Consider the following 17405-nt stretch of genomic DNA (forward strand, 5'->3'; position numbering starts at 1 on the left):
AGCTTGACTTTGGAGCAGAAGACCGAGGTTCAAAGACAGGCTCTGCCATTTCCCTGACCTCAGGAAAGTTACCTAGCCTTTCTGAGTCTTAGGTTCCTTGTCTGCAAAATGGAGAAAAATAAATGAATAACTAACATTCATTGAATTCTTATTATGTCCCAGCGCTAAATCACACCCCCCATTTTACCAATGGGAAGACTGAGGCTTAGGTTGAGCTACTTGGGTAAGTTTGGGGGCAACAGAGCTGGACTGGAATCAGTTGTGCCTGACCCCCAATGTCCATGTTGTTTGTACTACACCATCCGGTTTGCCTCTGTTCTCGGTGACTGCAGGCCCTAGAATTGATGTTTATGTCACCTTTGTGACAGCTGAGCTTGGTGTGTGTCAGGAAAGATAGGGGCCTGTCTAGCTTGCCTACGGTCATCCTGGCCTGGCTTGCACTGGGTTAGGTGCCTTCAATCTAGGGTGTGGACCCTAGATCAGTCAAGTAGCACATCAGAAACCTACCCGGGGCCAGTGGGGAACACACACTAGAAACCAGCCATAACAGGAAGCCCAGTCTTCTGAGCCTTGCCAGTGAGCAACAGTACTGCAACTAACCCAGCTCAGGAGAGCTGAGACTACAATAAATGAGGCTGGGTTGAAAATTAAATACATCATGTTTATGCTGAAAAGACATATTACAGGGCTCCCCTGGTGGCACAGTGGTTGAGAATCTGCCTGACGATGCAGGGGACACGGGCTCGAGCCCTGGTCTGGGCGGATCCCACATGCCGCGGAGCAACTAGGCCCGTGAGCCACAACTACTGAGCCTGCGCGTCTGGAGCCTGTGCTCCGCAACAAGCGAGTCCGCGACAGTGAGAGGCCCGCGCACCGCGATGTAGAGTGGCCCCCGCTTGCCACAACTAGAGAAAGCCCTCGCACAGAAACGAAGACCCAACACAGCAAAAATAAATAATAACATTAATAAACTCCTACCCCCAACATCTTAAAAAAAAAAAAAAGATATTACATAGCACAAAACCAAATACTACATAGTATTGCTTTAAACTACAGCAATCTACTTACATTGGATACAGATGCATTATTTGATGGGCACAAAAAAGATTTGCTAAAGGATAGTGAGAATTCATGAGACAGTAAACTTGAAATATTTTGGTGTCTCGTGAGAAGCTATTTAACCAAACTTACCCTCTAGCTCTGGCCACCAAGAGAACTGGTATGTTTGCTGCTGCCTAGAATGCCATTCCCTCTGTTCTCTCTACCGTCCCCTGGTCAACAGAGTCCCCTGAGCAGTAAAGGGCAGGTGATTGGAGATGAAACTTCACTTCCCAACTCAGTATCATGTATCCCACTTAATGGGGACAGCAACTCAGCGCTTGCCAAGAGTGTCCTTGGGTAAAGGCAGTCTGACTGCCAGAGGCGCTGGTCTTTTCAAGAGACGCTAGGAATCTAGATGGTCACGTGATGGCCTCTGAATTGGAAATGCAGGCCATTTTTTAAGTTTAATCAAGGTGTAGACTCTATTTTTTTTTTCCTCACAGACATTAACCAGAGCAGAAGCCTCTGTAATCCCTTTAGAGGGTAGCATGATTTAAAGAGCCCGAATCCCACTGCTGTCGCAATAACTTGCCTCCAGGACACCAAGCACATGTCTCTGCTGCCTCAGCGGATCACACGTTGCCTTGACATCCTAAACTCCTGAGAAGTGGGTTGGTGCACGAGGTCAGGATGCAGAAAATCCAGCAGCTCAGTCTCTGCCGTTATTGTACTGTATGGTTTGGGGCAAGTCACTTCACTTGTCTAAGCCTCCCTTTATTCATTTATAAAATGGAGATTCCTTTCCTTGCCAAATTTTTACTGGGCACCAATTTTGTGTATAGCACCATGTGGATACCAAGGAGTGTGCCAGGGGAGAATAATATGAGTCCTGCCTATCTTGAAGCGCCATTGTGAGACTCAAATGAATAAACATGTGTCAAATGCTAAATCAACGCAAGAGCTGAGATTTAGGTGAAGGTTCCCTGCTCTGAGGTGACTAAGACCATAGCCATGTTCATGGCTGACTCATCCCTTGTCTCAGGACTCTGATTCTACAGAGAGTCCCCTTCTGGATAGGTGATGGCAGGCTTAATTACAGGTCAACAGTTCCTGAAACCCAATTTAAGGCACTTTGCAATATGAAGAAAGCCTGTTGAGATGCAAATGTTCCCTGAAGTATTAACATCTATTCTCTCAGTAAGCATATATAACAGCAAATTAAAAAATAATAACTTGACTGCTGAGAAAGTATTCCCCCAGGAAACCACTTTTGATCATGCATTCCTCTCCCTGAACCTGACCTGACCCAAGCGCCTTCCTTTCCCTGTCTTTGCACTTAAGTTATATTTAAATCCTTATCTGTGGGATTTCCCTGGTGGTCCAATGGTTGAGACTTCGCCTTCCAACGTAGGGGGTATAAGTTCGATCCCTGGTAGGGGAACCAAGATCCCACATGCCTCAGGGCCAAAAAAACAAAACATGAAACAGAAGCACTATTGTAACAAATTCAGTAAAGACTTTAAAAATGGTTCACATCAAAAAAAAAAAAAAAACAATAAATAAATAAATCCTTATCTGTATCCCTCACTAAACTGCAAGTCCCCAAGAAGCAGGACCATGCCTACCTGTTTTACAGTTGAATTCCTGACGCCTGACACATAGTAGATGCTCATTCACTGAATGAATAAATGAACGGGCCATAATTCATTCTATCAGAGCTATGGAAAAGATATGCAGTAGAAATCCAGCAAAGTCATGCCTTTGCTAAACATCTGTACAAAGAAGCAGAGTCCAATGCCCCTTTCTAGCCAGTTATAGCCATGACTTTTATCTTTTATCTTGGGAAGAACTCTTCTTAATTAGATTTGAGAGAAGAAAAGGTGAACAGTGCAAAAACAGTGTTTATGAGAGCTAAACGTTTAAACGTTTCTGAAGTATGTTATTTTAAGGTATCTCCCCTTGTTTTATTACAGAGAACTTTCAAGCCTTGCTAGTTAGACACCAACCTAGGACCTCTGTGTATAAATATGGAGACACATTCAAAACTAGAGCAAACAACATCTTCTGGAATTCTTCCAATAACTTCCTTACATACTTTTGTGTTAATGCAGCCATCTTACAGCCAAACTGCAAACACCTGTCTTACATTCTCAGGAACTTGAACTCATAAGGAGTGGGCAGCCAAGATTTGAAACCCCAAATTTATGGCTTTCTTGAGTTATTCAGGGAGTGCTGCATGTACCAATGAACAGCATCACTCCTGATCTGCTTGAAAAGTTTAGTCAGGAATTCCTATTTCACGTGCTCTCACTGGCACAAACAATATTTATTCATTTGTTCTCCCCGGCGGTCTCCTGCAACCTGCCTTTCTCTATGTGCACTCAGGGGAGGTATGCTATTAACTCAGGGGAGGCCTCCTCCATCTCCAGGCAGAAGCTTGACATCATTTAGATGAGGCCTTGCCCTTATTATTTATGGTTAAAACACTTTACATTGCAAAGCAGCATGATGGCTCCATCTAAAACCCCTTTGTAATATAAACTGCAGAGTCTGCATTTCAGAAGGGAAAACCTGAGTTGTTGAAAGTTACAGAACTAACCAGTGTCACCCGAAGAGTAGAAATACCCTCCAGGGACCTTTCCTGCACTTGAGTCTTACTGATGTGGCCACCTCGATGCCTATGAGTGCGATCATGTCAAATACACTAGCTCACATTTATTGAACACATCTCTGTGCTAAGCAGCTTTACAATGCATTATTTCATTAATCCCCAATAGAGCTACAAGAGTTGATATCTTATTTTTCTTATTTTAAAGATGAAGAAACTAAGGCACAGAGAGGTTAACTAACTTATCCAAGGCTACCCAACCAGTAAGTGATAGAGCTGGATGTGAAGCCACGTAATTTGACTCTAAAGCCTGCACTCTGAATACCTACGACACTATACTGCCTCGCTAGCAAGTCCCTAAAGTGCACAGGCTCAAGGAAAACCACCTAGTGTCGTCATATATAGGAGGGTTCACTCTATTTCATTCCAGCTCTCCCTTTTCCTCCCTACCTGTATGATTATCTGAGATCAAGTACTATGGGGAAGGAGGTTCATGATCCTACCCAAAAAAAGAACAGGAAGAGGGGTGAATATTCATTAGACAAAAGTAGCACTCACTAATGGGGACAAGAAAAATGCAAAATTTGAAGACTGAAGATTAAAATATATATGAAAACCAAATTTCAATTTTAAAAAGTGCTATGTGCTAACGTTTTTCTCAAAACAATAAAAGGAAAAGCAAACAAAACTCATTAGCTACATCTGATGTTCATTAAAACACTTTGCAACTTACCTGAGTGAAAAGTCATAAACCCCATATTTCTAGAGTACTTCCAATTTATTCTCTCTTCTGTTGGTGTAAAAGATAAAGTCCCTCCTGACAGCACAAGTGTTTGATAAATGGATGAACATCTTGCTGCTTCTTTTTCCAAAGCCAAGACTCCCCTTTACTAAGTTCTTATTTGACGTGGCAAAATGACCTTTCAGAAAAACTAGGAGGCTCTATACCAAAATATTAACACTGGTTATTTCTGCTGTGATGTTACAAATGATCTTTAGACTCTTTTCCTTGCTTATCCATTTTTTAAAATTTTCTACAATGAATATGTGTCATTTTTGTAATAAGGAAGAGAAATGAAGGTTTTTGTAAAGATTTGTAAAGACTTCTCAGTAAAGGAGTCCCTAATTCACCCTGCCGTCTCTTCATTGCTAAGGGAATAGTTTTTCTTCCAGTTTTATTGAGGTATAATCGACATAATTCACTGTATAAATTTAAGGTGTACAGCATAATGGTTTGACTTACATATACTGTGAAATGATAATCGCAAGAAGTTTAGTTAACATCTATCATCTCATATAGATACAATTAAAAAAGAAAAAGCAAAAAAAAAAATGTGTTTCCTTGTGGTGAGAATTCTTAGGATTTACTCTCTTAACAACTTTCATGATTTTATATGGACACTATAAAGGACAGACTTTCAGACTCTGAAAAGAATGATGAGGGCCTGAGGTGATGTATTCCCCCCCACCCCCAGCATTTCTTATTTACACCTAGTCTGTACCGAAGCCCTCAAATGAGAGCATTTCCATTTTCCGGGAGACCTTTCCCCAGTATGATATCCACCCATCAGAAATATTCCAGAAATGCCCATCCTTACAGTGACAAATACATGAAATTCTAAGCAAATTACAATATTTCTACAAAGGCAGCAAAGAGATTTTTAATCACTGTGTGTTCAATCTCACGTCGCTTTTCTTATTATTTTTTCATTCACTGTGGCTCATAATGTACAGTAATACATTTTACATCTACTAAATGTGTTCTGGGTTGTTATATCACAGTTCAGAAGAATAGCTTTGGAAATCCTTTCGACTCCTTTATTTGAAAACTACATTTGTGGAATGGGGTAATTAAATTCCTATAGTTCGATATAACATTACCTCAGCTATTCTTCTTCATAAAAAATATTTCAACCATCTCTCTCTGCTTCTGCTAGAAATGGAATTACACCACAGATATTTCTGTTAATACAAGTCTAAGATTTTGAAAACCTAATTTATTGTAGTTAAACCAGAAAATTCCTTCTTTTGTACATCTTTATGGAAATTAAAATGACTGCACAAATCTTCTGTGCTTGAAGAATGCAATCCCTCTTACTTTGATTAGAGAAAGTAACGAGGATTCAATGTCAGGGCTTTTGAATCACAGGAAGAAGTTAGCTCTGGATGAGGATCCAGAGGATTTAGGGGCTTGAAATGAGTTTGAAATTATTTAATCAACAATATAACGCCTTTAGTGCAGTTAGGATTTGAGGGGTGATGGTGAGATCGAGTAGGTCTCATACGTGGGAATGATAATGGCACAGCACACAGCATAAAAGTATTTCATCTTATTTGCTCCTCATTCAGCATCAAGTGGTAGAAGAACATCTCCATTTTAAAGAAGATATTTGAAGCACAAATAAGGAAGGTAATTTGTCCCTGAGTACAAGATCAAGAAGTAACAAAGCTGGCACTCAGATCATCAAAATACAAGGGACAACAAGAGTTGGCAAGGATGCAGAGAAAAGAGAATCCTTGTTTACTACTGGTGGGAATGTAAATTATTGCAGCCACTCAGGAAAACAGTATGGAGGTTCCTCAAAAACTTGAAAACAGGGCTTCCCTGGTGGCGCAGTGGTTGGGAGTCCGCCTGCCGGTGCAGGGGACATGGGTTCGTGCTCTGGTCCGGGAAGATCCCACATGCCGCAGAGCGGCTGGGCCCATGAGCCATGGCCGCTGAGCCTGCGCGTCCGGAGCCTGTGCTCCGTAACAGGAGAGGCCACAGCAGTGAGAGGCCCGCGTACCGCAAAAAAACCCACCAAAAAAACCAAAAAAACCCCACTTGAAAACAGCACTAGCATATGATCCAACAATTCTACTTCTGGGTATATAACCAAAGGAAATGAAAACACTATTTCTAAGAGATATCTGCACTCCCATGTTTATTGCAGCATTATTCAAAATAGCTGAAATATGAAAACAACCTATGTGTCCATCAGTGGGTGAACGGATAAAAACCTGGTGTGTGTATATATATATATATATATATACATATATATATATATATATATATATGGAATATTATTCAGCCATGAGAAAGAAGGAAATCCTGCCATTTGCGACAACACGGATAGACCTTGAAGGTATTATACTAAGTAAAATAAGTCAGACAGAGAAAGACAAATACTGTTTGATATCACTTATATGTGGAATCTAAAAAAAGCTGAACTCGGACTTCCCTGGTTTTTTTTGCAGTACGCGCAGTGGTTAAGAATCTGCCTGCCAATGCAGGGGACACAGGTTCGAGCCCTGGTCCGGGAAAATCCCACAGGCCACCTAGCAACTAAGCCCGTGTGCCACAGCTACTGAGCCTGCGCTCTAGAACCCATGAGCCACAGCTAATGAGCCTGCGTGCTGCAACTATTGAAGCCCGCGTGCCTAGAGCCCGTGCTCCACAACAGAAGCCACCGCAGTAAGAAGCCCTCGCACCGCAACAAAGAGTAGCCCCCGCTCTCTGCAACTAGAGAAAGCCCATGCGCAGCAACAAAGACGCAACGCAGCCATGAATAAACAAACAAAGAAATAAATAAATTTATAAAAAAAGCTGAACTCATACAAACACACATTAGAATGGTGGTTACCAGGAGATGGGGGTTGGGGGGAAAGGGGAGATATTGGTCAAAGGACAGAAACCTCCAGTTAAAAGATAAATAAGTTCTGGGGCTCTAACGTACAGCATGCTGACAATAGTTAATAACACTGTATTATATATTTGAAAGTTGCTGAAAGAGTAGATCTTAAATGTTCTCACCCCAAAAAAGAAATGGTAATTATATGAGGTGATGCAAGTGTTAGCTAACGCTATCGTGGTAGTCATTCTAAAATAGATAAGTATATCAAATGAACATATTGTACACCTTAAACTTAAATAAGTCAGTTATCTCTCAATAAAGCTAGAAAAAAAACAAAGCTGGCACTCAAACCCTGCTGGGCTCACTTGAGGTTCAGACCCTTCCTACCACATCACACCACACCATACCCCATACTCTCCATCAAAACATCCTACTAGCATCTTCATCAAGTTCTGAGACTCCAACTGCTGACTTGCAATGCTACTGTAAGGATAAAATCAAGTGGGCACAGAGCTTAGCACACAGAGAATGAACAGTACCAAAGCAGCTCTATTTTTATGAGTTTCTAAATATCTAAAATAGGTTGTTGGGGGTCTTTTTTTTTCATCTGCAGTATTATGATAGCTCTCTGAGGCCCCTAGGATACAGTTACAAATGATGAAGAAAGAGTTGAGTTGCAAAAAATGTACAACTATTCCGGATTGCAAATAGATTTGTTTCTAAACATAGCGAGCAATGGAGAGCTCACTTTTTAATTCCAAATAACGGTGGTATTCTCATCATAATATAAATAGATGACAAACACCTGTAATGTCAACGATGACTATTGTAAGTGAAACATACAGCTAGAGCAAAATACCCTTAGCTCCAATATCAAAGATACTGTAGTATAGTCAGAAGGAAGTGTGGTATAGTCAGAGTATAGTCAGAAGGAGTATAGTCAGAAGGAAGTGTGGCCTTGGAGCACTCAGGTAGAAAAAGACCAAGGGAGGGGGTAGTGAAAACAATGACAAAGGACAGAAGTGAAGTTCTAAGGGGCTAGTTAAAGAAATACAGGGCTCCTTGCAAGGCAAGACCACTTTTCTACATGCGCAGAAGACATAAAAGTGAAAGTAATGAGTTGGAATAGATATTATTAACTTTTAATTAAGTTATTCTTGCAAATAACACACAAACTCACCATCCACCCAAACATCTCAATTAAGAATGTATAAACGTGCACTCCTTCCAGCTTTTTGTCAGCTTTGTCTCAAATGGTCCAAATAGCTGAACTAGTTCAAAGACGCTACATGCAATAAATAAGCCTGGGGCTTATTTTGAGCTTTCTGTAGAGATACTAAAATGGTCTTCTTTTTTTTTTTTTTTTTTGTGGTACGCGGGCCTCTCACTGTTATGCCCTCTCCCGTTGCGAAGCACAGGCTCTGGATGCGCAGGCTCAGCGGCCATGGCTCACGGGCCCAGCCGCTCCGCGGCACGTGGGATCTTCCTGGACCTGGGCACGAACCCGTGTCCCCAACATCGGCAGGCGGACTCTCAACCACTGCACCACCAGGGAAGCCCTAAAATGGTCATTTTGAATGTCATCCATCTTCAGAAAGAAGTAGAGCTGGGCATAAATCTTTTAAAAGCCGAAAGTTCCCCACCCCCAGCCAGGTAGGCAAGGTCATGAGAGACCGGGAAACAAGCTAAGGTCCTCCACAGACAGGAAAACATTAATTAGGAATTCATAAACTAAGGTTACCTTTACAATTATACTTCTAATGTGAATTATAGTCAATTGTTAGTTTAAGGCTGACTGTATATTTCATTACTGCTCTCAGCATGAAAAAAGTTCTCGTTATACCTGGAAATTCAAACACTTGATTCATGGCCATCAAAAACTCCAAACAATGCAAACTTTTTACTTGGAACTAATAAATTATTTGCTTTGATAAAGTACAAACAGAACCCTATATTACTAATTTTTTGACAGCCCTTTCCTACAAAAAAATTAGCTGGTGATCAGGTCTCTGCTCACAGTGAATTTCACCCTTTCAAAAAACATTCTAGACTCGTATCTCTTAAACTGTGCTCCTCGGAATATTAATAGCTTGGGATGTTAATATGTCTTCAATAAAAAGAGACTTCGGCGACCATATAACGTACTTTCTTAATTTTCAAGTTCACATTTTAACGTTTCTAAAATGGAGTTTCTCACAAACAATGTCAAAAAATTTTGCTAGTTGAATCTTTTTCCCCTTTAAAAAAAAACTATTAAATTAATTTAATGGCATCTTAAAATGGAGGGAACATGGTCAGTTTGTAAAAATAAAATTTTTATCACTTATACGATTCGCTCTGCACATTATCTTATTAAAGGGCCTGAAAATCCTATACTTTGAAAACAAAGCTGTTTACTTCACTTAACCCAGTTTTTCCCAAATATATTTGCCCATTGATCCCTTCTGGCATAAAACTCATTGTAACATTTCATGAGACTAATGTTCTGGTAACACATTCTGGTTACTCCTTCATTACCCTCGGCCAAGACGCTTTGCTCATCAGCTTTACCAAGACCCAGTGACAGAAGCCCTTCATCAGGAAGTGAAGGTAAACATGTTTTGGGGTTGACAGAACTGAATGGATAACCTAAAACTCTCTGCAGAGGGAAAATTCCAAATGGGCCAGAGGCCGATTTATTCTGCTTGGGAAACATCTGTGGTGTATTCCTACTGATTGCTTTCTCCAACAAATGATGCACAGCTTTGTCTGTTTCAAATGCCTTTATGATGTGACAAGTGAATAGACTGAATTGAAGCCATCTGCATCATAGGATGGCACACAGTGTTTGGTGAAAGGCGTCCCTTTACATTTCCTAACATGTGGGGAAAGAGAAATCAATAATTTTCTAGGACTAGTTCCTAAATTTACCTGATCAGCAAGTTTCTGTTTGTGCATTCCTGTAAAATTGAATGATATAAGTCAGATGGCAAAATAGCAGGTGGCAGGAGAGTGTGAGAGCAGACAAACGAAATGGAAGCAGTGACGTGGCACTCAGAGACACAAGGGTCCATTTTCAGGCCCAGAATAAGTCCTAAATAAACTCATGTCACACTGCACAATATTTACCTGGCAATACCATATTAGCTTAGTTTTTAGCAAAAGTATTGAATATGGAAATAAAGCTAAAAGCTTACCACATGCCATTTTTTTTTTTTTTTTTTTTTTTTGCGGTACACGGGCCTCTCACTGTTGTGGCCTCTCCCATTGTGGAGCACAGGCTCCGGACGCGCAGGCTCAGCGGCCATGGCTCACGGGCCCAGCTGCTCCGTGGCATGTGGGATCTTCCCTGACCGGGGCACGAACCCGTGTCCCCTGCATCGGCAGGCGGACTCTCAACCACTGTGCCACCAGGGAAGCCCCACATGCCTTTTGAAAGACATACTCAAGCACTGTCTAACAGGTGCACCTGTAACGGTCACCCGCTTCTCTTGAACGAGGAGCATCAGCTTTACCTGGGATCTTATCAGAAATGCCAGATCTCAGGCCCCATTCCAGACCTACTTGGCCAGAATCTGACTCGTAACAAGATCCCTAGGTTATTTTATACACATTACCGTTTGAAAAACACTGGTCTAGGGAATATACCCTTTGTCTGACTTCCTATTTATATTGATTGAGGCCCAGATGCTGTTAATTTTATGAAGACTGATAAATTGCAAGTTATTTTTGTCCACTAGACATGCAAATGATTTCTGCCTGGTAGAAAAGATAACTTCAAGGTTACAGTTCTTTGCCCTGCAGAACATAAAACATTTTGCATCTTGTTCCAGGATTCTTTCTTCCAGTGACTAGATGGTCTGTCTCTCAAATTCTTCTTGGAGCTGCATCTACCATCTTGCTTCTCCCTCATGACTGAGTTAAATAAACCTTTGACACATGCTCAGCATACATGTATGACAGTCATGCTTGTGACGGTTTAAAGCAAAACCAGTCACCTCTCAATAGCAATAAGATACTTATTTCTAATGAAGATGGTAATAGCCATCCTTTCTTGGGAAAAATAGTCAGTTGTCCAGTAAGCAGTCATTGAGAACCTCCGATATGATATAAAGATGAATCTAGCATGGGCTGGTCACTCAGCATGGTATAGTATAATGTATAATCTAACTTTAAATACAAGGGCTGGCAACTGAGAGCCTAGAGTTCTGGTTCAGCTTGCAAACATGATTTGCAGCCAAAGAACATTTTGTTTTATTTTCACTTTTGAATTTGAAGGCCTTTAGGTGTAAGGTAATGTGTATTCTCTAGTTCTCCACAGGCTCCAGTACTCCTTGTTATCTTCTACCAGGCTATTTCACACATACTGGCTACCCGTCTGGCCCCTGAAGGCACTTACGATTACCGTCCTTAAAGAAGACACTCATCTATTAAATCCATGTAAGCCAGTACTACAGTGGGAAATGGCTGGTCTGGAAATTACAGCACGCGCTGTGCAACCCTTCTGGGGCATCCTTTTGCAGATCTATCATGCACAGAACCTGGACAGCTATGATGAGTATGAAAAGGGTGCAGCTGCCAAATCCAGCGGCCTTATTCATTATCCACCAGAGGGCAAATTATTTACGTGGATAACAATGCATTTCACATACAGTTACCAAGCATCATCATCAATTTCTTCAGATACAAAAGAGTTTCATCTAAACGGTTCTCAGGGAGTAGGCACCATGCCCACATAAAACAACAGAGATAGCTTCATTCTCAAAAATGAGCATTATTAAAATGTCAAAATAAATATCATGCAGAAATATAGCAAGAAGAGGCAGTGGGTATAGGCAATCACCTAGTCCCTCTGAAATCAGACCCAGAAGTTCAGAAGCAGCTTTGAACAAAACAAGACTTTGGCGGCGCCCATTATGTTTGGGGGAGGCTGTTTTCTGTCTTAGATGGATTGGTTGACAGCACATCACAGACAGTTATTAAGTGTCTACTTTCACCAGGCATGACTTTCTTTTTCAAAAGTGCTTAAATTCACTAAACAAGGAAAAGCAGGCACTATACAAACAGAGTCATTAATAATATAAATCTCACCTAGAGTAAAAGAATAATATGGGCTGTCTCATTGTTCTGCATAAATAGTGATTTCTGTGGTTTTCCATTTGTCCCCTCTATGGATTTTTCTCCTTTGGTGCATCTCATCTCTCATTTTGTTCAAGTACTTTTTCAGGGGACTTAATGAACACAACTTGGAGGAAATCAGCTAATAATACCTCCATTTCTCATCTGGTCAGCCAAGAGGCCTCGCTAACCACCACGCTTCCCCTACCATTGGACCTTTTTACCCCTCCCAGTGAGGGCTTATCTCTTAATCTCTTAGTGCTTGCAATGGGGTCCTTAAATTGGTCTTCTAGCTTCAGTATATGGCTTGACAGTCCTTAATATGCATGCCATCCAGTAGGTTATTTATTCCTGGGTTTACTGTGAAACTGCCTGGCTGGAATCTGTGTTTTCTTTTCTTTTTTTTTTTTTTTTTTTTGCGGTACGCGGGCCTCTCACTGTTGTGGCCTCTCCCGTTGCGGAGCACAGGCTCCGGATGCGCAGGCTCAGCAGCCATGGCTCACGGGCCCAGCCGCTCTGCGGCATGTGGGATCCTCCCGGACCAGGGCATGAACCCGTGTCCCCTGCATCAGCAGGCGGACTCTCAACCACTGCGCCACCAGGGAAGCCCTGTGTTTTCTTTTAAAACCAACTTCCAGCAGTTATATATTCACTTTGTTTTTAACTGAGGACTGGGACGTGGTTCTAGAAGTCAATGGCAGCTACAGTATCATTTCAGAGAAAAACCTCCCTAGCTTCCTCACACTGAGCCCATCTTCCTCCATATTCTCCCCATCACATGGAAAAAGCTTTCCAAATTTCTCTTTGGTCTGCAAAACGCTTTTCCAAGTAAGTGGGCAGTCTATAACATTGGAAAATATTGGACCTGCAAGGCTTGTGAGAGACAGAAAATCAAAGAGAGCTGAGGTAGGGGCAACATGCAACATCAGGAAAAGAGAAATGAGCAGATCAGGCAAGACCTTGGTGAGGCACCACCCCCAGCCCGAACTTCTCCACTGCATTTAGAAGAGACTCAAAATCTTTTCAGTCTTTTGAAAGTTTACACTCTCTTTGGTATAAACTTTCAAAAGACTTAAAGTCAAAGCTACTATGAGGTTCCAGACATGTTGGCTCCCTTGGGAGACCCTCCATCCTCCCTAACCTGTCACCAATTATTTCTGTACAGAGAAGAACCTCTCTGCTGGTCCCTGCCCGATTCTGAGCCCCAGTCTCCAACAATGAACTCAGAATTCACACGCACTTAGAAGACTGACCTTAAATCCACTTCTCCTACATATCTGCTTATGGACGTAAATAAAAGTTAACACTGACTCTGGGTTTTCTGTATTTTTGTGTACTAGATCGTGAGTTCTTTGAAGTAAGTACAACTTCTTTGTCTTTTCCCTATTCCTACCTCATGGTACCTAGGATTCTTTAGCCACTTAAAGAATATCTGTTGACTTGAACTGGCTTCTACAGAAACGCAGGTACATTCTAGGCAAAGAACAACTGAAAAAGAGGACAAAAGAAAGTGAGAGAAACAAGATTAATGATCTAATGATCTCTAATAGATGGAAGTGGTTTTGGCTACGGGGCTAGGGCAATCCATGGCCAGGGGTGTTGGAACCATACTAAAGAATATAAATTCCAAAAGAAAACCTACTCATTCTCCAAATTCACTGGCCCTAGTAAAACAGGTTTCAAGGTTCAATTATTAGTTTTATCTTGCAAGTGTAAAAATAGAAACAATAATGGCTCCCCAAAGATATCCATGTCTTACTCTCCAGAACTTGTGAATATGTCACCTTTGCAGACATGGACTTTGAATGAATACCTTTGAATTATCCAGGTAGACCCCACATCAGTCCTTAAAAGCAACGGTCAGGGGCTGCCCTGGTGGCGCAGTGGTTTAGAGTCCGCCTGCCAATGCAGGGGATACGGGTTCGTGCCCTGGTCTGGGAAGATCCCACATGCCGCGGAGCGGCTGGGCCCGTGAGCCGTGGCCGCTGAGCCTGCACGTCCAGAGCCTGTGCTCCACAATGGGAGAGGCCACAATAGTGAGAGGCCCGTGTACCGCAAAAAAAAAAAAAAGCAAAAAAAAAAAGCAATGGTCAGTGAGAGAGTGAGACAGATGTGACAATAGTAGGAAGGTCAGAGAGATGCAGCATTACTGTTCTGAAGATGGAGGAAGGGGGCCACAAGCCAAGGAATGCAGGCAGCCCTTAGCAGCTGGAAAAAGCAAGGAAATAGATTCTCCCCCAGAGCTTCCAGAGAGGAACACAGTCCTGCTGACACCTTAATCTTAGCCCAGTGAGAAGTGTGTCAGACTTGTAACTTTATGAAACTGTAAGATAACAGATTTATATTGTTTTAAGTCAGGAGTAATTTGTTCATTGTAATGATAGAAAATGAACACAAAAGGCAATCCTTGGCTTCAGCATTGCCCTCTAAACTGGTGAACTGGCATTCCCTGTGTAGCCCCCAAACCAGAAAGATTTCTTATTCTAAATGAATAAGAAATGAATAAGAAATGAATTCTCTACTCTTCCTTTCCTCCTTCACTTGGCTGGCTTTTTCTCATCTTTCAAGACTCAGCACAAAGTTCCTCTCCTCTGACAAATCTTAGTTTTATCTATATAGACTATGAATTTCTGAAAAGTGAGGACCCTGTCATATTCTTTGTAAATGTTAGTTTGAATGATGCAATTAATCAATCATCATTTAATGAAAGGGACAATAAAACTGCTTTCTTTCTAAGAAAGAAATTAGATCACTCACTAGGATCTACCTACATTCACATCCATGAAGTTCTACCTCATTCCTTCTCCTCTCTTTGGACACATGGGCATGCGCACACGCACACACACACACACACACACACACACAGCCTGGCAGGGTTGAATCCCAGTTTGTAGCTGTTCAGAATAAGACTAGTAAGCAAAACATTCATCTCTGATCAAGAGTATAAACTGTAGGGATCAAAGGCTGAAACCAGAACATTTCAAGAGAAATTTGAAAGGCACAGAAAAGTTCCAAAATGTGGAGTCTAAAGCCGGAGCTTAGGTTTGAGAATTAAATAACAGGACTTATGTTGTGGTGGTTTTAAAATACATCTACAAATATTTTGATGCTCCTTTCTCCAAACAGTGGAGACGAATTCTCCTCCCCTAGAGTATGGGCTGAAGTGAATCCCTTCTAATGAATAAAATGTGGCTGATGTGATCAGCATATGATCAAGCCACAAAAGGCATTACAACTTCCTCCCTCAGTAACAATCTCTGTCTGCCTGTCTCTTCCCTTGTCTTTCTTTCTCTCTGTCTCTGTCTCTCTCTCTCTCTCTTCTGAAGGAAGCCTGTTGCCAACAGCCACATGACTGAGCCATCTTGGGAGAACTTTCCCAAACCTGAAGACCTCTATGGGCCCAGCCCACATCTTAACACCAACCACAGGAAAGTCCCTAAGCCAAAACCACTCAGCTAAGCTACTCCCAAATCTCCGAACACAGAAACTATGAGATAATAAATGTTTATTGTTTTAAGCCACTAAATTTTGGAATTACTTGTTACACAGTAATAGCCAATATAGGTGAGATACAATCCCTGGAGTACAGGTTACAGATTGGAAGCCTAGCTCCTAATTCAGTCTACAAATATATTTTCCTCAGCTTGTAGTGATAGATTTCTTTTTAGGAGCCAACATTTTTTTTTTCCTTGCAGTACGTGGGCCTCTCACCGCTGCAGCCTCTCCCGCTGCGGAGCACAGGCTCCGGACACGCAGGCTCAGCGGCCATGGCTCACGGGCCTAGTTGTTCCGCGGCATGTGGGATCCTCCCGGACCGGGGCACGAACCCGTGTCCCCTGCATCGGCAGGTGGACCCTCAACCACTGCGCCACCGGGGAAGCCCAAGAGCCAACATTTTTAAATCATTAAATTTCGCTTAGAAATCTAGATTTCCAGCCTCTCTCAAAATTTTGGAGGTCCAGCCACACAAAGGCCCACATTCCCATCTGGCAGCCTCGTGCTGTAGAAGAGGCATGCTCTCCTGAGTCCACCGCAGTCCCCATTCAACCCTGCTCATCTCCACACTGACGCCAACAGCATGGCTTTTGCACTGCTATTTCTCTTTTAGTAGAAAAATATTTCTCAGTTCCTGTATCTCTATCAAAATTAGGAAACCAAAGGTATACTGAAAGGGCTTTGCATCTTAAGAAATCTAGGAGAACACTTGTTTCTTGGTGGGAGTGACGAATATTCCTACATGCCTAATACGCCATCAATGTGTGTCTGTGTCAAATACACACAATTCAGGATCCTATATTTTCTTCCTCCAGTACCTTTGCTCATTGAGGCTAACAGACTGGACCCTGTAGCTAAGTGAGCTTGCTAAACCTGCTCTTTCTTACTCGGGGCTCCTTGAAATGGGGCTAGGATGTGGCATATGAGCTTGCTAGAGCTGGCTCTTCAGCAGCTTAAAGGTAGCCGCCAACATGACACCTTTCCTCTCATACTGATTGTTTTGAGAAGAACCTTGCTGAGACCATAGTATCTATTAACTCTTTTTCTGGTTTTGCACTTATAATAATTGTTTAGCATGAGCTGCTTATTGCTGGCTCAAATTGTGTCTGACCAAACCCATACTGACTAATCAGAAATAATCCTGAGTACAGCCTCTACTTTACCATAAATGCATAATTTTCATTATTACAAATGTTTCTAGGAAATAAACGTTGAACTAGAACAAGAGTTGGCAAATTGCAGCACACAGGCCAAATCTGGCCCACTGCCAGCTTTTATAAATAAAGTTTTATCAGAACACAGCCACACTTATTCGTTTATGTACTGTCTGTGGCTGCTTTTACACCACACTGGCTGAGCTACGTAGTTATGACAGAGACCTCATGACCTGCAAGCCTCAAATATTTACAATCTAGCCAATCCCTGAATGAGAAGGATAAAATACAAAGATTTTGACAGTTAATAGGCCAAGAACACATTGCGCTTCAAAGGAACACACATGGGGAAAAGTAAAGACGCCATGCCCTCTCCAGAGTGTTTGCCTTATCACT

General features: G+C 41.9%; 1 protein-coding gene across 1 annotated transcript in view; it reads right to left on the bottom strand.

Annotated features, from left to right (window-relative positions):
• Positions 1 to 17405, bottom strand: part of TPH2 (tryptophan hydroxylase 2) — a 110504-nt gene that overhangs the window by 24238 nt on the left and 68861 nt on the right. The window lies entirely within an intron of this gene.

The sequence above is a fragment of the Tursiops truncatus genome, chromosome 11 (genome assembly GCF_011762595.2).
Source record: "Tursiops truncatus isolate mTurTru1 chromosome 11, mTurTru1.mat.Y, whole genome shotgun sequence".
In the NCBI taxonomy this organism is placed as follows: domain Eukaryota; kingdom Metazoa; phylum Chordata; class Mammalia; order Artiodactyla; family Delphinidae; genus Tursiops; species Tursiops truncatus.